This window comes from Schistocerca nitens, chromosome 2 (genome assembly GCF_023898315.1).
Source record: "Schistocerca nitens isolate TAMUIC-IGC-003100 chromosome 2, iqSchNite1.1, whole genome shotgun sequence".
In the NCBI taxonomy this organism is placed as follows: Eukaryota; Metazoa; Arthropoda; class Insecta; order Orthoptera; family Acrididae; genus Schistocerca; species Schistocerca nitens.
In genome coordinates this window covers 94125790-94143991 of record NC_064615.1, presented here as the reverse complement: position 1 = coordinate 94143991, position 18202 = coordinate 94125790, and the positions used below count along the sequence as shown (strand labels likewise).

The 18202-nt window shown below is 44.3% G+C and overlaps 38 non-coding genes across 38 annotated transcripts; 19 read left to right on the top strand and 19 right to left on the bottom strand.

The window, feature by feature from the left end:
• The first annotated feature begins 3666 nt into the window (after positions 1-3666).
• On the top strand, positions 3667-3755 carry Trnay-gua (transfer RNA tyrosine (anticodon GUA)). Its single transcript is given in 2 exon segments — positions 3667-3703; positions 3720-3755. It is a non-coding gene; the product is annotated as a tRNA-Tyr (tRNA).
• Positions 3756-4113: 358 nt separating this feature from the next.
• Trnaq-cug (transfer RNA glutamine (anticodon CUG)) lies at positions 4114-4185 on the bottom strand. The gene has a single exon. It is a non-coding gene; the product is annotated as a tRNA-Gln (tRNA).
• A 248-nt stretch (positions 4186-4433) lies between these two features.
• Trnay-gua (transfer RNA tyrosine (anticodon GUA)) lies at positions 4434-4522 on the top strand. The gene is given in 2 exon segments: positions 4434-4470; positions 4487-4522. It is a non-coding gene; the product is annotated as a tRNA-Tyr (tRNA).
• Positions 4523-4880: 358 nt separating this feature from the next.
• Trnaq-cug (transfer RNA glutamine (anticodon CUG)) lies at positions 4881-4952 on the bottom strand. The gene has a single exon. It is a non-coding gene; the product is annotated as a tRNA-Gln (tRNA).
• A 248-nt stretch (positions 4953-5200) lies between these two features.
• Positions 5201-5289, top strand: Trnay-gua (transfer RNA tyrosine (anticodon GUA)). The gene is given in 2 exon segments: positions 5201-5237; positions 5254-5289. It is a non-coding gene; the product is annotated as a tRNA-Tyr (tRNA).
• Positions 5290-5647: 358 nt separating this feature from the next.
• Positions 5648-5719, bottom strand: Trnaq-cug (transfer RNA glutamine (anticodon CUG)). Its single transcript has one exon. It is a non-coding gene; the product is annotated as a tRNA-Gln (tRNA).
• Positions 5720-5967: 248 nt separating this feature from the next.
• Positions 5968-6056, top strand: Trnay-gua (transfer RNA tyrosine (anticodon GUA)). The gene is given in 2 exon segments: positions 5968-6004; positions 6021-6056. It is a non-coding gene; the product is annotated as a tRNA-Tyr (tRNA).
• A 358-nt stretch (positions 6057-6414) lies between these two features.
• Trnaq-cug (transfer RNA glutamine (anticodon CUG)) lies at positions 6415-6486 on the bottom strand. The gene has a single exon. It is a non-coding gene; the product is annotated as a tRNA-Gln (tRNA).
• Positions 6487-6734: 248 nt separating this feature from the next.
• Trnay-gua (transfer RNA tyrosine (anticodon GUA)) lies at positions 6735-6823 on the top strand. Its single transcript is given in 2 exon segments — positions 6735-6771; positions 6788-6823. It is a non-coding gene; the product is annotated as a tRNA-Tyr (tRNA).
• Positions 6824-7181: 358 nt separating this feature from the next.
• On the bottom strand, positions 7182-7253 carry Trnaq-cug (transfer RNA glutamine (anticodon CUG)). Its single transcript has one exon. It is a non-coding gene; the product is annotated as a tRNA-Gln (tRNA).
• A 248-nt stretch (positions 7254-7501) lies between these two features.
• Trnay-gua (transfer RNA tyrosine (anticodon GUA)) lies at positions 7502-7590 on the top strand. The gene is given in 2 exon segments: positions 7502-7538; positions 7555-7590. It is a non-coding gene; the product is annotated as a tRNA-Tyr (tRNA).
• A 358-nt stretch (positions 7591-7948) lies between these two features.
• Trnaq-cug (transfer RNA glutamine (anticodon CUG)) lies at positions 7949-8020 on the bottom strand. Its single transcript has one exon. It is a non-coding gene; the product is annotated as a tRNA-Gln (tRNA).
• Positions 8021-8268: 248 nt separating this feature from the next.
• On the top strand, positions 8269-8357 carry Trnay-gua (transfer RNA tyrosine (anticodon GUA)). The gene is given in 2 exon segments: positions 8269-8305; positions 8322-8357. It is a non-coding gene; the product is annotated as a tRNA-Tyr (tRNA).
• Positions 8358-8715: 358 nt separating this feature from the next.
• Positions 8716-8787, bottom strand: Trnaq-cug (transfer RNA glutamine (anticodon CUG)). The gene has a single exon. It is a non-coding gene; the product is annotated as a tRNA-Gln (tRNA).
• A 248-nt stretch (positions 8788-9035) lies between these two features.
• On the top strand, positions 9036-9124 carry Trnay-gua (transfer RNA tyrosine (anticodon GUA)). The gene is given in 2 exon segments: positions 9036-9072; positions 9089-9124. It is a non-coding gene; the product is annotated as a tRNA-Tyr (tRNA).
• Positions 9125-9482: 358 nt separating this feature from the next.
• Positions 9483-9554, bottom strand: Trnaq-cug (transfer RNA glutamine (anticodon CUG)). The gene has a single exon. It is a non-coding gene; the product is annotated as a tRNA-Gln (tRNA).
• A 248-nt stretch (positions 9555-9802) lies between these two features.
• On the top strand, positions 9803-9891 carry Trnay-gua (transfer RNA tyrosine (anticodon GUA)). The gene is given in 2 exon segments: positions 9803-9839; positions 9856-9891. It is a non-coding gene; the product is annotated as a tRNA-Tyr (tRNA).
• A 358-nt stretch (positions 9892-10249) lies between these two features.
• Positions 10250-10321, bottom strand: Trnaq-cug (transfer RNA glutamine (anticodon CUG)). The gene has a single exon. It is a non-coding gene; the product is annotated as a tRNA-Gln (tRNA).
• Positions 10322-10569: 248 nt separating this feature from the next.
• Positions 10570-10658, top strand: Trnay-gua (transfer RNA tyrosine (anticodon GUA)). The gene is given in 2 exon segments: positions 10570-10606; positions 10623-10658. It is a non-coding gene; the product is annotated as a tRNA-Tyr (tRNA).
• Positions 10659-11016: 358 nt separating this feature from the next.
• Trnaq-cug (transfer RNA glutamine (anticodon CUG)) lies at positions 11017-11088 on the bottom strand. Its single transcript has one exon. It is a non-coding gene; the product is annotated as a tRNA-Gln (tRNA).
• A 248-nt stretch (positions 11089-11336) lies between these two features.
• On the top strand, positions 11337-11425 carry Trnay-gua (transfer RNA tyrosine (anticodon GUA)). The gene is given in 2 exon segments: positions 11337-11373; positions 11390-11425. It is a non-coding gene; the product is annotated as a tRNA-Tyr (tRNA).
• A 358-nt stretch (positions 11426-11783) lies between these two features.
• On the bottom strand, positions 11784-11855 carry Trnaq-cug (transfer RNA glutamine (anticodon CUG)). Its single transcript has one exon. It is a non-coding gene; the product is annotated as a tRNA-Gln (tRNA).
• A 248-nt stretch (positions 11856-12103) lies between these two features.
• Trnay-gua (transfer RNA tyrosine (anticodon GUA)) lies at positions 12104-12192 on the top strand. The gene is given in 2 exon segments: positions 12104-12140; positions 12157-12192. It is a non-coding gene; the product is annotated as a tRNA-Tyr (tRNA).
• Positions 12193-12550: 358 nt separating this feature from the next.
• Positions 12551-12622, bottom strand: Trnaq-cug (transfer RNA glutamine (anticodon CUG)). Its single transcript has one exon. It is a non-coding gene; the product is annotated as a tRNA-Gln (tRNA).
• A 248-nt stretch (positions 12623-12870) lies between these two features.
• Trnay-gua (transfer RNA tyrosine (anticodon GUA)) lies at positions 12871-12959 on the top strand. The gene is given in 2 exon segments: positions 12871-12907; positions 12924-12959. It is a non-coding gene; the product is annotated as a tRNA-Tyr (tRNA).
• Positions 12960-13317: 358 nt separating this feature from the next.
• Trnal-gag (transfer RNA leucine (anticodon GAG)) lies at positions 13318-13389 on the bottom strand. Its single transcript has one exon. It is a non-coding gene; the product is annotated as a tRNA-Leu (tRNA).
• Positions 13390-13637: 248 nt separating this feature from the next.
• Positions 13638-13726, top strand: Trnay-gua (transfer RNA tyrosine (anticodon GUA)). Its single transcript is given in 2 exon segments — positions 13638-13674; positions 13691-13726. It is a non-coding gene; the product is annotated as a tRNA-Tyr (tRNA).
• Positions 13727-14084: 358 nt separating this feature from the next.
• Positions 14085-14156, bottom strand: Trnaq-cug (transfer RNA glutamine (anticodon CUG)). The gene has a single exon. It is a non-coding gene; the product is annotated as a tRNA-Gln (tRNA).
• Positions 14157-14404: 248 nt separating this feature from the next.
• On the top strand, positions 14405-14493 carry Trnay-gua (transfer RNA tyrosine (anticodon GUA)). Its single transcript is given in 2 exon segments — positions 14405-14441; positions 14458-14493. It is a non-coding gene; the product is annotated as a tRNA-Tyr (tRNA).
• Positions 14494-14851: 358 nt separating this feature from the next.
• On the bottom strand, positions 14852-14923 carry Trnaq-cug (transfer RNA glutamine (anticodon CUG)). Its single transcript has one exon. It is a non-coding gene; the product is annotated as a tRNA-Gln (tRNA).
• Positions 14924-15171: 248 nt separating this feature from the next.
• On the top strand, positions 15172-15260 carry Trnay-gua (transfer RNA tyrosine (anticodon GUA)). Its single transcript is given in 2 exon segments — positions 15172-15208; positions 15225-15260. It is a non-coding gene; the product is annotated as a tRNA-Tyr (tRNA).
• A 358-nt stretch (positions 15261-15618) lies between these two features.
• Trnaq-cug (transfer RNA glutamine (anticodon CUG)) lies at positions 15619-15690 on the bottom strand. Its single transcript has one exon. It is a non-coding gene; the product is annotated as a tRNA-Gln (tRNA).
• A 248-nt stretch (positions 15691-15938) lies between these two features.
• Trnay-gua (transfer RNA tyrosine (anticodon GUA)) lies at positions 15939-16027 on the top strand. Its single transcript is given in 2 exon segments — positions 15939-15975; positions 15992-16027. It is a non-coding gene; the product is annotated as a tRNA-Tyr (tRNA).
• Positions 16028-16385: 358 nt separating this feature from the next.
• On the bottom strand, positions 16386-16457 carry Trnaq-cug (transfer RNA glutamine (anticodon CUG)). The gene has a single exon. It is a non-coding gene; the product is annotated as a tRNA-Gln (tRNA).
• A 248-nt stretch (positions 16458-16705) lies between these two features.
• Trnay-gua (transfer RNA tyrosine (anticodon GUA)) lies at positions 16706-16794 on the top strand. The gene is given in 2 exon segments: positions 16706-16742; positions 16759-16794. It is a non-coding gene; the product is annotated as a tRNA-Tyr (tRNA).
• A 358-nt stretch (positions 16795-17152) lies between these two features.
• On the bottom strand, positions 17153-17224 carry Trnaq-cug (transfer RNA glutamine (anticodon CUG)). The gene has a single exon. It is a non-coding gene; the product is annotated as a tRNA-Gln (tRNA).
• A 248-nt stretch (positions 17225-17472) lies between these two features.
• On the top strand, positions 17473-17561 carry Trnay-gua (transfer RNA tyrosine (anticodon GUA)). The gene is given in 2 exon segments: positions 17473-17509; positions 17526-17561. It is a non-coding gene; the product is annotated as a tRNA-Tyr (tRNA).
• Positions 17562-17919: 358 nt separating this feature from the next.
• On the bottom strand, positions 17920-17991 carry Trnaq-cug (transfer RNA glutamine (anticodon CUG)). The gene has a single exon. It is a non-coding gene; the product is annotated as a tRNA-Gln (tRNA).
• Positions 17992-18202: the final 211 nt, after the last annotated feature.

The window sequence follows — 18202 nt, the reverse complement described above, 5'->3', positions numbered from 1 at the left end:
GACCTCGTTCACCATGTCTGTGATCTGCGCTCCTAGTATGTGCCAGTACGTTTTATAAAATTCAATGGGAAGACCGTCAGGCCCAGGGGACTTGTTAGTAGGGGAACTGCAGATGATGTCGAAAACGTCTTCGTGACTGAAACCCGAAGAAAGACTGTCACTTTCGGCTGCAGTTATCCTCGAAGGAAGAACTTCAAGGAGTTGAGAAACGCTGTCTGCATGGGGAGCGTTTGAAGTATAAGTCCCGACAAAGTAGCTGTAAAGTTCTCTGACGATATCGCGTTGATTTGTGACCGTCGTGCCATCTTCGAGTTTAAGTTCATCAATGAAAGCCCTCCTTCTATTCTTCGCGTGCTTGACAAGGTGATACAAGGCCACCGTTTCGTCTGCGCGTACTGATTTTACTTTGGATCGAACCTTAAGTCCTTCTAACTGCTCCCGTTTCAGACTGATTAATTTAGCTTTGATTCTCTGAATTTCCCCTATTCTAGTAGCCGTGGCATCCGCTCTGTCATACAAATCTCTTAATACGGAGTAATAAAATTCCATTGTCCTGCGAATTCCAGTAGCCCGTGCAATACCAAAGGACATAAGAACCCTGCGCAGTTTGGGCTTCGCTTTATAGGTCCACCATGCTATAATGCTAGGGAAGGCATGAATAGTGCGGAGGCACTGGTCCCAAGCACGCCTGACGGCCTCCTCCAGATCTGAGTCGGTTAATAATGAAAGATTAAGATGCCACTGATTTTTAAACCAGCGCGTGGGTTGTTGTTGTAAGTTGATACACGCAACCACGCCACTGTGGTCTGAGAAACTGGTAGGAATAGTTTCTACAGTTAATAAGTTAGGTGCTAAATTATCTGACACATAAATCCTGTCGATCCTGCTACAGGAATTTCCAACGATGTGTGTGTACCTCACTAAAGTTGGGTACCGAGCTTCCCAGGTGTCCTTGAGTTTAAGATCAGAAACAAGGCGGGTTAAATCAGGTGAATAATTAAAATTCGGTGTCTGATCTTTTCTGGACAATACACAATTAAAATCACCTCCAATGATCAGCTGCGTAGGATTGTTCCGCAGTAAATAAATGATATCTTCCTTATAAAAGCGTGCTCTGTCAGCTCTACGAGTACTCCCGGAAGGCGCGTACAAATTAATAACAGTAACGCCAAAAATATTGATACTCAGTCCGCGAGCGGATTCTAATCTTTCAATGTGGGCAACAGGAATACCTTCCCTAATTAAGACGGCAGTCCCCACGTTCGTTTCCGGGGAAGAATTGATTATGGCAACAAAACCGGTAAGGTTTATTTGCTGCAACGCCACCTCTTGTAAAAGGGCGATGTCTGTATCCGACTCGTAAAGATATTGTTGTAGAGCACGCACCTTGACGTCAGATCGGATCCTGTTAATATTTAACGTTGTTATTTTATATGCCTGTGACATACGGAGACCTATGCAGAAAGGGGGATGAATTAAACATCGCCAACGGTCGGATCGTCATGCCATTCCATTTGTGTATCCGGTTGTAAAGCCAAGTCATGCTCGTTGTGGTTGCCCCCGGCATCTTTATTCTTAGTTTTCTTTCGGACAACGTTCACATTTGGTTGGATTCTGTTCCTGCGGCGCCCACTATGAGCCATTTCGGCAGACGGCGGCGTGGGCGGTTCGTGGGGAATGTCAACGGCCGACGACGGTCCCGACACTACGGCCGGAATCACTCGCGGCGTGTCCTCCGGCGGCAACCCAGCTGCGGAAGTACTTTCGCTATCAACACGTTTGTTATCAAACTCCACATGAAGTGGTTTGTTGACATTTTCCGTCACCGACTGCTGTTTATGTTCGCGGTCCGTGTTATGACAACATTCCTGTTGTGTTGCCGTGTCGCGAGCCGCCGCCGTCGGCTGTCCGGCATCCTCATCGAGAGGCGTGGTCTGTTTACTATCACAACTGTCTACGCCGTGTTGAACCCCTGCAGCGACCTGCTCTTCACATGTCGGTCGGTCCACCGGAACTTGGTGCTGTGGTTGGTCGGAGGATCGACCATCCGTCCCCTGCGACGCCGCGACAGCAGCTGAAATGTCACTATGTGACATGCCAGAGGAAAAATCGTCTACTAGAACGTGACCTTTTAAGAACTTAGTATCAGATCTACGTTCCTGCGAGTCTTGTCTCTTTGATTCTAGTGAACTGTGGGCTTCGTCCTCAGAACTACTACCGTCACAAGTCCTACGTCGTTTGTTGGTAGCAGTGTCTCCGGTCGCAAGTATCGGTTCGTCCGTACTGTTCCGAGGCAGGGTTGGAAATTCCTCAATGCGCACGACTTCCGGTTCATGCAACGCAGATACACCACCGGCTGTAGCACTTACTGCCACTTGATTATCGGTAATAATCTCCGCGAGCGTTAGCCGTTTCCGTTGCTGCAAGGAGTTTTTTAAGACGAAAACCCGTTTGGGACAATCTTGACGCATGTGGCCACTCTCATTGCAGATGTGACACGTCAAAGTTTGACCAGTGTAAGTAACTTGAACCCTGTAGTCGCAAACCATAATATGGGAAGGAATATTGACCTTCACATGCATATCTACTGACCGAACACCACTGAAACACTGCAGGCGGTGCTGGCTAGACCAGCGTTCATTGCGAATCTGTTTGACGTCCCCATACTTGCTTAACACATCTTTCAAATAACAATTTTCAACTTCTGGGGGCAGATTGAAAATACGAACATTTTTATACTCTACGTCGGCATTAGAAACGGTAACGGGACTTACAGAGTTATCCCGATGGCGGAACTCAACTCGCCCGCCATGCTTCATGAGGATTTTATCCAGCAACACAGGGTTCAGTAATTTGACAAAAAAACAATACTGCTCCATGTCGTAATACGCAGTGTGCACCTGATCAGAATTGATACCAATAACGTCCACTATCCAATCATGAATTTCCAGTGACGTCGGTTGTACGTGACGGGTTGACTTTTCAAATTCAAAGCGGAGGGTACTTTTCCTGGGAAATAACCTGGCCATAGCAGAAATTAACAAGCGGTCGAGGCCGCTAAATAATAACAACGAAAAGGGTGATAAGCTTCACCACTAGTAACAGAAAATAATCACTGCACTTCCAAAAGAAAGTAGAAACAACACAATATCACAATTCGTAAACACACCGGTTAACAGCGCTCTCAGCACGTCCGAATAGCTCCGTGTCTCAAGCGCAACAACTTACTTAAAAATGGTTCAAATGGCTCTGAGCACTATGGGACTCAACTGCTGTGGTCATAAGTCCCCTAGAACTCAGAACTACTTAAACCTAACTAACCTAAGGACAGCACACAACACCCAGCCATCACGAGGCAGAGAAAATCCCTGACCCCGCCGGGAATCGAACCCGGGAACCCGGGCGTCACCATGGAACCAGACAGGAGCATGGGACTCGTAAATACACTTAGCAGTACTCTGGCATACTTCAGACACTTCCTACTTGCATTTTTTAACTTAATTGACACGATCGAGCATTATAAAACTTAATCTGGGCAATGTTTGCAGCTGCAGCCGATGACTGCATTTCCTGTGCGTCTATATGACCGCGCTGAGTAGCAGTGTGTGGAAATGAAAGACAGGGACGGACGTAAAGCAATCAGTACGAATAAGAAAGCATGCACAGCCTCTGGTAGCTCAGTTGGTAGAGCGGTGGACTGTAGTGGACGATTCACAGTTATCCATAGGTCGCTGGTTCAAATCCGGCCCAGAGGACTGTTTTTCTAATCTCAGGAGCAAAGAGGCTCCAGAGCATGCCCACTCGGTCAGAACCTCCCTATGTTTTAAACCTATTTTAAAGGAAATTCATTTGCTCAGCTTATAATAGCTAGTTGATAATCATGGGATTCTTAGCCTTCGTAGGATAATGATATTTCTTCGAATTACCGTAAAATTGCTTGCTCTTACAGGCATTACTCGTTTAATGTGCTATATAGGTCACATAGTCGCACCAATATTCAACAGTTTCACAGACGTCTCGTTTTTTACACAAACGTAGAAACTAAATCCCTGAGCCTATCGCTGCTACTTGCTCGGCGAGAAACGCTTATTACAGAAAATTTAGACTAAACGAAGGTTCCACCGAGATTCGAACTCGGATCGCTGGATTCAGAGTCCAGAGTGCTAACCGTTACACCATGGAACCAGACAGGAGCATGGGACTCGTAAATACACTTAGCAGTACTCTGGCATACTTCAGACACTTCCTACTTGCATTTTTTAACTTAATTGACACGATCGAGCATTATAAAACTTAATCTGGGCAATGTTTGCAGCTGCAGCCGATGACTGCATTTCCTGTGCGTCTATATGACCGCGCTGAGTAGCAGTGTGTGGAAATGAAAGACAGGGACGGACGTAAAGCAATCAGTACGAATAAGAAAGCATGCACAGCCTCTGGTAGCTCAGTTGGTAGAGCGGTGGACTGTAGTGGACGATTCACAGTTATCCATAGGTCGCTGGTTCAAATCCGGCCCAGAGGACTGTTTTTCTAATCTCAGGAGCAAAGAGGCTCCAGAGCATGCCCACTCGGTCAGAACCTCCCTATGTTTTAAACCTATTTTAAAGGAAATTCATTTGCTCAGCTTATAATAGCTAGTTGATAATCATGGGATTCTTAGCCTTCGTAGGATAATGATATTTCTTCGAATTACCGTAAAATTGCTTGCTCTTACAGGCATTACTCGTTTAATGTGCTATATAGGTCACATAGTCGCACCAATATTCAACAGTTTCACAGACGTCTCGTTTTTTACACAAACGTAGAAACTAAATCCCTGAGCCTATCGCTGCTACTTGCTCGGCGAGAAACGCTTATTACAGAAAACTTAGACTAAACGAAGGTTCCACCGAGATTCGAACTCGGATCGCTGGATTCAGAGTCCAGAGTGCTAACCGTTACACCATGGAACCAGACAGGAGCATGGGACTCGTAAATACACTTAGCAGTACTCTGGCATACTTCAGACACTTCCTACTTGCATTTTTTAACTTAATTGACACGATCGAGCATTATAAAACTTAATCTGGGCAATGTTTGCAGCTGCAGCCGATGACTGCATTTCCTGTGCGTCTATATGACCGCGCTGAGTAGCAGTGTGTGGAAATGAAAGACAGGGACGGACGTAAAGCAATCAGTACGAATAAGAAAGCATGCACAGCCTCTGGTAGCTCAGTTGGTAGAGCGGTGGACTGTAGTGGACGATTCACAGTTATCCATAGGTCGCTGGTTCAAATCCGGCCCAGAGGACTGTTTTTCTAATCTCAGGAGCAAAGAGGCTCCAGAGCATGCCCACTCGGTCAGAACCTCCCTATGTTTTAAACCTATTTTAAAGGAAATTCATTTGCTCAGCTTATAATAGCTAGTTGATAATCATGGGATTCTTAGCCTTCGTAGGATAATGATATTTCTTCGAATTACCGTAAAATTGCTTGCTCTTACAGGCATTACTCGTTTAATGTGCTATATAGGTCACATAGTCGCACCAATATTCAACAGTTTCACAGACGTCTCGTTTTTTACACAAACGTAGAAACTAAATCCCTGAGCCTATCGCTGCTACTTGCTCGGCGAGAAACGCTTATTACAGAAAATTTAGACTAAACGAAGGTTCCACCGAGATTCGAACTCGGATCGCTGGATTCAGAGTCCAGAGTGCTAACCGTTACACCATGGAACCAGACAGGAGCATGGGACTCGTAAATACACTTAGCAGTACTCTGGCATACTTCAGACACTTCCTACTTGCATTTTTTAACTTAATTGACACGATCGAGCATTATAAAACTTAATCTGGGCAATGTTTGCAGCTGCAGCCGATGACTGCATTTCCTGTGCGTCTATATGACCGCGCTGAGTAGCAGTGTGTGGAAATGAAAGACAGGGACGGACGTAAAGCAATCAGTACGAATAAGAAAGCATGCACAGCCTCTGGTAGCTCAGTTGGTAGAGCGGTGGACTGTAGTGGACGATTCACAGTTATCCATAGGTCGCTGGTTCAAATCCGGCCCAGAGGACTGTTTTTCTAATCTCAGGAGCAAAGAGGCTCCAGAGCATGCCCACTCGGTCAGAACCTCCCTATGTTTTAAACCTATTTTAAAGGAAATTCATTTGCTCAGCTTATAATAGCTAGTTGATAATCATGGGATTCTTAGCCTTCGTAGGATAATGATATTTCTTCGAATTACCGTAAAATTGCTTGCTCTTACAGGCATTACTCGTTTAATGTGCTATATAGGTCACATAGTCGCACCAATATTCAACAGTTTCACAGACGTCTCGTTTTTTACACAAACGTAGAAACTAAATCCCTGAGCCTATCGCTGCTACTTGCTCGGCGAGAAACGCTTATTACAGAAAATTTAGACTAAACGAAGGTTCCACCGAGATTCGAACTCGGATCGCTGGATTCAGAGTCCAGAGTGCTAACCGTTACACCATGGAACCAGACAGGAGCATGGGACTCGTAAATACACTTAGCAGTACTCTGGCATACTTCAGACACTTCCTACTTGCATTTTTTAACTTAATTGACACGATCGAGCATTATAAAACTTAATCTGGGCAATGTTTGCAGCTGCAGCCGATGACTGCATTTCCTGTGCGTCTATATGACCGCGCTGAGTAGCAGTGTGTGGAAATGAAAGACAGGGACGGACGTAAAGCAATCAGTACGAATAAGAAAGCATGCACAGCCTCTGGTAGCTCAGTTGGTAGAGCGGTGGACTGTAGTGGACGATTCACAGTTATCCATAGGTCGCTGGTTCAAATCCGGCCCAGAGGACTGTTTTTCTAATCTCAGGAGCAAAGAGGCTCCAGAGCATGCCCACTCGGTCAGAACCTCCCTATGTTTTAAACCTATTTTAAAGGAAATTCATTTGCTCAGCTTATAATAGCTAGTTGATAATCATGGGATTCTTAGCCTTCGTAGGATAATGATATTTCTTCGAATTACCGTAAAATTGCTTGCTCTTACAGGCATTACTCGTTTAATGTGCTATATAGGTCACATAGTCGCACCAATATTCAACAGTTTCACAGACGTCTCGTTTTTTACACAAACGTAGAAACTAAATCCCTGAGCCTATCGCTGCTACTTGCTCGGCGAGAAACGCTTATTACAGAAAATTTAGACTAAACGAAGGTTCCACCGAGATTCGAACTCGGATCGCTGGATTCAGAGTCCAGAGTGCTAACCGTTACACCATGGAACCAGACAGGAGCATGGGACTCGTAAATACACTTAGCAGTACTCTGGCATACTTCAGACACTTCCTACTTGCATTTTTTAACTTAATTGACACGATCGAGCATTATAAAACTTAATCTGGGCAATGTTTGCAGCTGCAGCCGATGACTGCATTTCCTGTGCGTCTATATGACCGCGCTGAGTAGCAGTGTGTGGAAATGAAAGACAGGGACGGACGTAAAGCAATCAGTACGAATAAGAAAGCATGCACAGCCTCTGGTAGCTCAGTTGGTAGAGCGGTGGACTGTAGTGGACGATTCACAGTTATCCATAGGTCGCTGGTTCAAATCCGGCCCAGAGGACTGTTTTTCTAATCTCAGGAGCAAAGAGGCTCCAGAGCATGCCCACTCGGTCAGAACCTCCCTATGTTTTAAACCTATTTTAAAGGAAATTCATTTGCTCAGCTTATAATAGCTAGTTGATAATCATGGGATTCTTAGCCTTCGTAGGATAATGATATTTCTTCGAATTACCGTAAAATTGCTTGCTCTTACAGGCATTACTCGTTTAATGTGCTATATAGGTCACATAGTCGCACCAATATTCAACAGTTTCACAGACGTCTCGTTTTTTACACAAACGTAGAAACTAAATCCCTGAGCCTATCGCTGCTACTTGCTCGGCGAGAAACGCTTATTACAGAAAATTTAGACTAAACGAAGGTTCCACCGAGATTCGAACTCGGATCGCTGGATTCAGAGTCCAGAGTGCTAACCGTTACACCATGGAACCAGACAGGAGCATGGGACTCGTAAATACACTTAGCAGTACTCTGGCATACTTCAGACACTTCCTACTTGCATTTTTTAACTTAATTGACACGATCGAGCATTATAAAACTTAATCTGGGCAATGTTTGCAGCTGCAGCCGATGACTGCATTTCCTGTGCGTCTATATGACCGCGCTGAGTAGCAGTGTGTGGAAATGAAAGACAGGGACGGACGTAAAGCAATCAGTACGAATAAGAAAGCATGCACAGCCTCTGGTAGCTCAGTTGGTAGAGCGGTGGACTGTAGTGGACGATTCACAGTTATCCATAGGTCGCTGGTTCAAATCCGGCCCAGAGGACTGTTTTTCTAATCTCAGGAGCAAAGAGGCTCCAGAGCATGCCCACTCGGTCAGAACCTCCCTATGTTTTAAACCTATTTTAAAGGAAATTCATTTGCTCAGCTTATAATAGCTAGTTGATAATCATGGGATTCTTAGCCTTCGTAGGATAATGATATTTCTTCGAATTACCGTAAAATTGCTTGCTCTTACAGGCATTACTCGTTTAATGTGCTATATAGGTCACATAGTCGCACCAATATTCAACAGTTTCACAGACGTCTCGTTTTTTACACAAACGTAGAAACTAAATCCCTGAGCCTATCGCTGCTACTTGCTCGGCGAGAAACGCTTATTACAGAAAATTTAGACTAAACGAAGGTTCCACCGAGATTCGAACTCGGATCGCTGGATTCAGAGTCCAGAGTGCTAACCGTTACACCATGGAACCAGACAGGAGCATGGGACTCGTAAATACACTTAGCAGTACTCTGGCATACTTCAGACACTTCCTACTTGCATTTTTTAACTTAATTGACACGATCGAGCATTATAAAACTTAATCTGGGCAATGTTTGCAGCTGCAGCCGATGACTGCATTTCCTGTGCGTCTATATGACCGCGCTGAGTAGCAGTGTGTGGAAATGAAAGACAGGGACGGACGTAAAGCAATCAGTACGAATAAGAAAGCATGCACAGCCTCTGGTAGCTCAGTTGGTAGAGCGGTGGACTGTAGTGGACGATTCACAGTTATCCATAGGTCGCTGGTTCAGATCCGGCCCAGAGGACTGTTTTTCTAATCTCAGGAGCAAAGAGGCTCCAGAGCATGCCCACTCGGTCAGAACCTCCCTATGTTTTAAACCTATTTTAAAGGAAATTCATTTGCTCAGCTTATAATAGCTAGTTGATAATCATGGGATTCTTAGCCTTCGTAGGATAATGATATTTCTTCGAATTACCGTAAAATTGCTTGCTCTTACAGGCATTACTCGTTTAATGTGCTATATAGGTCACATAGTCGCACCAATATTCAACAGTTTCACAGACGTCTCGTTTTTTACACAAACGTAGAAACTAAATCCCTGAGCCTATCGCTGCTACTTGCTCGGCGAGAAACGCTTATTACAGAAAATTTAGACTAAACGAAGGTTCCACCGAGATTCGAACTCGGATCGCTGGATTCAGATTCCAGAGTGCTAACCGTTACACCATGGAACCAGACAGGAGCATGGGACTCGTAAATACACTTAGCAGTACTCTGGCATACTTCAGACACTTCCTACTTGCATTTTTTAACTTAATTGACACGATCGAGCATTATAAAACTTAATCTGGGCAATGTTTGCAGCTGCAGCCGATGACTGCATTTCCTGTGCGTCTATATGACCGCGCTGAGTAGCAGTGTGTGGAAATGAAAGACAGGGACGGACGTAAAGCAATCAGTACGAATAAGAAAGCATGCACAGCCTCTGGTAGCTCAGTTGGTAGAGCGGTGGACTGTAGTGGACGATTCACAGTTATCCATAGGTCGCTGGTTCAAATCCGGCCCAGAGGACTGTTTTTCTAATCTCAGGAGCAAAGAGGCTCCAGAGCATGCCCACTCGGTCAGAACCTCCCTATGTTTTAAACCTATTTTAAAGGAAATTCATTTGCTCAGCTTATAATAGCTAGTTGATAATCATGGGATTCTTAGCCTTCGTAGGATAATGATATTTCTTCGAATTACCGTAAAATTGCTTGCTCTTACAGGCATTACTCGTTTAATGTGCTATATAGGTCACATAGTCGCACCAATATTCAACAGTTTCACAGACGTCTCGTTTTTTACACAAACGTAGAAACTAAATCCCTGAGCCTATCGCTGCTACTTGCTCGGCGAGAAACGCTTATTACAGAAAATTTAGACTAAACGAAGGTTCCACCGAGATTCGAACTCGGATCGCTGGATTCAGAGTCCAGAGTGCTAACCGTTACACCATGGAACCAGACAGGAGCATGGGACTCGTAAATACACTTAGCAGTACTCTGGCATACTTCAGACACTTCCTACTTGCATTTTTTAACTTAATTGACACGATCGAGCATTATAAAACTTAATCTGGGCAATGTTTGCAGCTGCAGCCGATGACTGCATTTCCTGTGCGTCTATATGACCGCGCTGAGTAGCAGTGTGTGGAAATGAAAGACAGGGACGGACGTAAAGCAATCAGTACGAATAAGAAAGCATGCACAGCCTCTGGTAGCTCAGTTGGTAGAGCGGTGGACTGTAGTGGACGATTCACAGTTATCCATAGGTCGCTGGTTCAAATCCGGCCCCGAGGACTGTTTTTCTAATCTCAGGAGCAAAGAGGCTCCAGAGCATGCCCACTCGGTCAGAACCTCCCTATGTTTTAAACCTATTTTAAAGGAAATTCATTTGCTCAGCTTATAATAGCTAGTTGATAATCATGGGATTCTTAGCCTTCGTAGGATAATGATATTTCTTCGAATTACCGTAAAATTGCTTGCGCTTACAGGCATTACTCGTTTAATGTGCTATATAGGTCACATAGTCGCACCAATATTCAACAGTTTCACAGACGTCTCGTTTTTTACACAAACGTAGAAACTAAATCCCTGAGCCTATCGCTGCTACTTGCTCGGCGAGAAACGCTTATTACAGAAAATTTAGACTAAACGAAGGTTCCACCGAGATTCGAACTCGGATCGCTGGATTCAGAGTCCAGAGTGCTAACCGTTACACCATGGAACCAGACAGGAGCATGGGACTCGTAAATACACTTAGCAGTACTCTGGCATACTTCAGACACTTCCTACTTGCATTTTTTAACTTAATTGACACGATCGAGCATTATAAAACTTAATCTGGGCAATGTTTGCAGCTGCAGCCGATGACTGCATTTCCTGTGCGTCTATATGACCGCGCTGAGTAGCAGTGTGTGGAAATGAAAGACAGGGACGGACGTAAAGCAATCAGTACGAATAAGAAAGCATGCACAGCCTCTGGTAGCTCAGTTGGTAGAGCGGTGGACTGTAGTGGACGATTCACAGTTATCCATAGGTCGCTGGTTCAAATCCGGCCCAGAGGACTGTTTTTCTAATCTCAGGAGCAAAGAGGCTCCAGAGCATGCCCACTCGGTCAGAACCTCCCTATGTTTTAAACCTATTTTAAAGGAAATTCATTTGCTCAGCTTATAATAGCTAGTTGATAATCATGGGATTCTTAGCCTTCGTAGGATAATGATATTTCTTCGAATTACCGTAAAATTGCTTGCTCTTACAGGCATTACTCGTTTAATGTGCTATATAGGTCACATAGTCGCACCAATATTCAACAGTTTCACAGACGTCTCGTTTTTTACACAAACGTAGAAACTAAATCCCTGAGCCTATCGCTGCTACTTGCTCGGCGAGAAACGCTTATTACAGAAAATTTAGACTAAACGAAGGTTCCACCGAGATTCGAACTCGGATCGCTGGATTCAGAGTCCAGAGTGCTAACCGTTACACCATGGAACCAGACAGGAGCATGGGACTCGTAAATACACTTAGCAGTACTCTGGCATACTTCAGACACTTCCTACTTGCATTTTTTAACTTAATTGACACGATCGAGCATTATAAAACTTAATCTGGGCAATGTTTGCAGCTGCAGCCGATGACTGCATTTCCTGTGCGTCTATATGACCGCGCTGAGTAGCAGTGTGTGGAAATGAAAGACAGGGACGGACGTAAAGCAATCAGTACGAATAAGAAAGCATGCACAGCCTCTGGTAGCTCAGTTGGTAGAGCGGTGGACTGTAGTGGACGATTCACAGTTATCCATAGGTCGCTGGTTCAAATCCGGCCCAGAGGACTGTTTTTCTAATCTCAGGAGCAAAGAGGCTCCAGAGCATGCCCACTCGGTCAGAACCTCCCTATGTTTTAAACCTATTTTAAAGGAAATTCATTTGCTCAGCTTATAATAGCTAGTTGATAATCATGGGATTCTTAGCCTTCGTAGGATAATGATATTTCTTCGAATTACCGTAAAATTGCTTGCTCTTACAGGCATTACTCGTTTAATGTGCTATATAGGTCACATAGTCGCACCAATATTCAACAGTTTCACAGACGTCTCGTTTTTTACACAAACGTAGAAACTAAATCCCTGAGCCTATCGCTGCTACTTGCTCGGCGAGAAACGCTTATTACAGAAAATTTAGACTAAACGAAGGTTCCACCGAGATTCGAACTCGGATCGCTGGATTCAGAGTCCAGAGTGCTAACCGTTACACCATGGAACCAGACAGGAGCATGGGACTCGTAAATACACTTAGCAGTACTCTGGCATACTTCAGACACTTCCTACTTGCATTTTTTAACTTAATTGACACGATCGAGCATTATAAAACTTAATCTGGGCAATGTTTGCAGCTGCAGCCGATGACTGCATTTCCTGTGCGTCTATATGACCGCGCTGAGTAGCAGTGTGTGGAAATGAAAGACAGGGACGGACGTAAAGCAATCAGTACGAATAAGAAAGCATGCACAGCCTCTGGTAGCTCAGTTGGTAGAGCGGTGGACTGTAGTGGACGATTCACAGTTATCCATAGGTCGCTGGTTCAAATCCGGCCCAGAGGACTGTTTTTCTAATCTCAGGAGCAAAGAGGCTCCAGAGCATGCCCACTCGGTCAGAACCTCCCTATGTTTTAAACCTATTTTAAAGGAAATTCATTTGCTCAGCTTATAATAGCTAGTTGATAATCATGGGATTCTTAGCCTTCGTAGGATAATGATATTTCTTCGAATTACCGTAAAATTGCTTGCTCTTACAGGCATTACTCGTTTAATGTGCTATATAGGTCACATAGTCGCACCAATATTCAACAGTTTCACAGACGTCTCGTTTTTTACACAAACGTAGAAACTAAATCCCTGAGCCTATCGCTGCTACTTGCTCGGCGAGAAACGCTTATTACAGAAAATTTAGACTAAACGAAGGTTCCACCGAGATTCGAACTCGGATCGCTGGATTCTCAGTCCAGAGTGCTAACCGTTACACCATGGAACCAGACAGGAGCATGGGACTCGTAAATACACTTAGCAGTACTCTGGCATACTTCAGACACTTCCTACTTGCATTTTTTAACTTAATTGACACGATCGAGCATTATAAAACTTAATCTGGGCAATGTTTGCAGCTGCAGCCGATGACTGCATTTCCTGTGCGTCTATATGACCGCGCTGAGTAGCAGTGTGTGGAAATGAAAGACAGGGACGGACGTAAAGCAATCAGTACGAATAACAAAGCATGCACAGCCTCTGGTAGCTCAGTTGGTAGAGCGGTGGACTGTAGTGGACGATTCACAGTTATCCATAGGTCGCTGGTTCAAATCCGGCCCAGAGGACTGTTTTTCTAATCTCAGGAGCAAAGAGGCTCCAGAGCATGCCCACTCGGTCAGAACCTCCCTATGTTTTAAACCTATTTTAAAGGAAATTCATTTGCTCAGCTTATAATAGCTAGTTGATAATCATGGGATTCTTAGCCTTCGTAGGATAATGATATTTCTTCGAATTACCGTAAAATTGCTTGCTCTTACAGGCATTACTCGTTTAATGTGCTATATAGGTCACATAGTCGCACCAATATTCAACAGTTTCACAGACGTCTCGTTTTTTACACAAACGTAGAAACTAAATCCCTGAGCCTATCGCTGCTACTTGCTCGGCGAGAAACGCTTATTACAGAAAATTTAGACTAAACGAAGGTTCCACCGAGATTCGTACTCGGATCGCTGGATTCAGAGTCCAGAGTGCTAACCGTTACACCATGGAACCAGACAGGAGCATGGGACTCGTAAATACACTTAGCAGTACTCTGGCATACTTCAGACACTTCCTACTTGCATTTTTTAACTTAATTGACACGATCGAGCATTATAAAACTTAATCTGGGCAATGTTTGCAGCTGCAGCCGATGACTGCATTTCCTGTGCGTCTATATGACCGCGCTGAGTAGCAGTGTGTGGAAATGAAAGACAGGGACGGACGTAAAGCAATCAGTACGAATAAGAAAGCATGCACAGCCTCTGGTAGCTCAGTTGGTAGAGCGGTGGACTGTAGTGGACGATTCACAGTTATCCATAGGTCGCTGGTTCAAATCCGGCCCAGAGGACTGTTTTTCTAATCTCAGGAGCAAAGAGGCTCCAGAGCATGCCCACTCGGTCAGAACCTCCCTATGTTTTAAACCTATTTTAAAGGAAATTCATTTGCTCAGCTTATAATAGCTAGTTGATAATCATGGGATTCTTAGCCTTCGTAGGATAATGATATTTCTTCGAATTACCGTAAAATTGCTTGCTCTTACAGGCATTACTCGTTTAATGTGCTATATAGGTCACATAGTCGCACCAATATTCAACAGTTTCACAGACGTCTCGTTTTTTACACAAACGTAGAAACTAAATCCCTGAGCCTATCGCTGCTACTTGCTCGGCGAGAAACGCTTATTACAGAAAATTTAGACTAAACGAAGGTTCCACCGAGATTCGAACTCGGATCGCTGGATTCAGAGTCCAGAGTGCTAACCGTTACACCATGGAACCAGACAGGAGCATGGGACTCGTAAATACACTTAGCAGTACTCTGGCATACTTCAGACACTTCCTACTTGCATTTTTTAACTTAATTGACACGATCGAGCATTATAAAACTTAATCTGGGCAATGTTTGCAGCTGCAGCCGATGACTGCATTTCCTGTGCGTCTATATGACCGCGCTGAGTAGCAGTGTGTGGAAATGAAAGACAGGGACGGACGTAAAGCAATCAGTACGAATAAGAAAGCATGCACAGCCTCTGGTAGCTCAGTTGGTAGAGCGGTGGACTGTAGTGGACGATTCACAGTTATCCATAGGTCGCTGGTTCAAATCCGGCCCAGAGGACTGTTTTTCTAATCTCAGGAGCAAAGAGGCTCCAGAGCATGCCCACTCGGTCAGAACCTCCCTATGTTTTAAACCTATTTTAAAGGAAATTCATTTGCTCAGCTTATAATAGCTAGTTGATAATCATGGGATTCTTAGCCTTCGTAGGATAATGATATTTCTTCGAATTACCGTAAAATTGCTTGCTCTTACAGGCATTACTCGTTTAATGTGCTATATAGGTCACATAGTCGCACCAATATTCAACAGTTTCACAGACGTCTCGTTTTTTACACAAACGTAGAAACTAAATCCCTGAGCCTATCGCTGCTACTTGCTCGGCGAGAAACGCTTATTACAGAAAATTTAGACTAAACGAAGGTTCCACCGAGATTCGAACTCGGATCGCTGGATTCAGAGTCCAGAGTGCTAACCGTTACACCATGGAACCAGACAGGAGCATGGGACTCGTAAATACACTTAGCAGTACTCTGGCATACTTCAGACACTTCCTACTTGCATTTTTTAACTTAATTGACACGATCGAGCATTATAAAACTTAATCTGGGCAATGTTTGCAGCTGCAGCCGATGACTGCATTTCCTGTGCGTCTATATGACCGCGCTGAGTAGCAGTGTGTGGAAATGAAAGACAGGGACGGACGTAAAGCAATCAGTACGAATAAGAAAGCATGCACAGCCTCTGGTAGCTCAGTTGGTAGAGCGGTGGACTGTAGTGGACGATTCACAGTTATCCATAGGTCGCTGGTTCAAATCCGGCCCAGAGGACTGTTTTTCTAATCTCAGGAGCAAAGAGGCTCCAGAGCATGCCCACTCGGTCAGAACCTCCCTATGTTTTAAACCTATTTTAAAGGAAATTCATTTGCTCAGCTTATAATAGCTAGTTGATAATCATGGGATTCTTAGCCTTCGTAGGATAATGATATTTCTTCGAATTACCGTAAAATTGCTTGCTCTTACAGGCATTACTCGTTTAATGTGCTATATAGGTCACATAGTCGCACCAATATTCAACAGTTTCACAGACGTCTCGTTTTTTACACAAACGTAGAAACTAAATCCCTGAGCCTATCGCTGCTACTTGCTCGGCGAGAAACGCTTATTACAGAAAATTTAGACTAAACGAAGGTTCCACCGAGATTCGAACTCGGATCGCTGGATTCAGAGTCCAGAGTGCTAACCGTTACACCATGGAACCAGACAGGAGCATGGGACTCGTAAATACACTTAGCAGTACTCTGGCATACTTCAGACACTTCCTACTTGCATTTTTTAACTTAATTGACACGATCGAGCATTATAAAACTTAATCTGGGCAATGTTTGCAGCTGCAGCCGATGACTGCATTTCCTGTGCGTCTATATGACCGCGCTGAGTAGCAGTGTGTGGAAATGAAAGACAGGGACGGACGTAAAGCAATCAGTACGAATAAGAAAGCATGCACAGCCTCTGGTAGCTCAGTTGGTAGAGCGGTGGACTGTAGTGGACGATTCACAGTTATCCATAGGTCGCTGGTTCAAATCCGGCCCAGAGGACTGTTTTTCTAATCTCAGGAGCAAAGAGGCTCCAGAGCATGCCCACTCGGTCAGAACCTCCCTATGTTTTAAACCTATTTTAAAGGAAATTCATTTGCTCAGCTTATAATAGCTAGTTGATAATCATGGGATTCTTAGCCTTCGTAGGATAATGATATTTCTTCGAATTACCGTAAAATTGCTTGCTCTTACAGGCATTACTCGTTTAATGTGCTATATAGGTCACATAGTCGCACCAATATTCAACAGTTTCACAGACGTCTCGTTTTTTACACAAACGTAGAAACTAAATCCCTGAGCCTATCGCTGCTACTTGCTCGGCGAGAAACGCTTATTACAGAAAATTTAGACTAAACGAAGGTTCCACCGAGATTCGAACTCGGATCGCTGGATTCAGAGTCCAGAGTGCTAACCGTTACACCATGGAACCAGACAGGAGCATGGGACTCGTAAATACACTTAGCAGTACTCTGGCATACTTCAGACACTTCCTACTTGCATTTTTTAACTTAATTGACACGATCGAGCATTATAAAACTTAATCTGGGCAATGTTTGCAGCTGCAGCCGATGACTGCATTTCCTGTGCGTCTATATGACCGCGCTGAGTAGCAGTGTGTGGAAATGAAAGACAGGGACGGACGTAAAGCAATCAGTACGAATAAGAAAGCATGCACAGCCTCTGGTAGCTCAGTTGGTAGAGCGGTGGACTGTAGTGGACGATTCACAGTTATCCATAGGTCGCTGGTTCAAATCCGGCCCAGAGGACTGTTTTTCTAATCTCAGGAGCAAAGAGGCTCCAGAGCATGCCCACTCGGTCAGAACCTCCCTATGTTTTAAACCTATTTTAAAGGAAATTCATTTGCTCAGCTTATAATAGCTAGTTGATAATCATGGGATTCTTAGCCTTCGTAGGATAATGATATTTCTTCGAATTACCGTAAAATTGCTTGCTCTTACAGGCATTACTCGTTTAATGTGCTATATAGGTCACATAGTCGCACCAATATTCAACAGTTTCACAGACGTCTCGTTTTTTACACAAACGTAGAAACTAAATCCCTGAGCCTATCGCTGCTACTTGCTCGGCGAGAAACGCTTATTACAGAAAATTTAGACTAAACGAAGGTTCCACCGAGATTCGAACTCGGATCGCTGGATTCAGAGTCCAGAGTGCTAACCGTTACACCATGGAACCAGACAGGAGCATGGGACTCGTAAATACACTTAGCAGTACTCTGGCATACTTCAGACACTTCCTACTTGCATTTTTTAACTTAATTGACACGATCGAGCATTATAAAACTTAATCTGGGCAATGTTTGCAGCTGCAGCCGATGACTGCATTTCCTGTGCGTCTATATGACCGCGCTGAGTAGCAGTGTGTGGAAATGAAAGACAGGGACGGA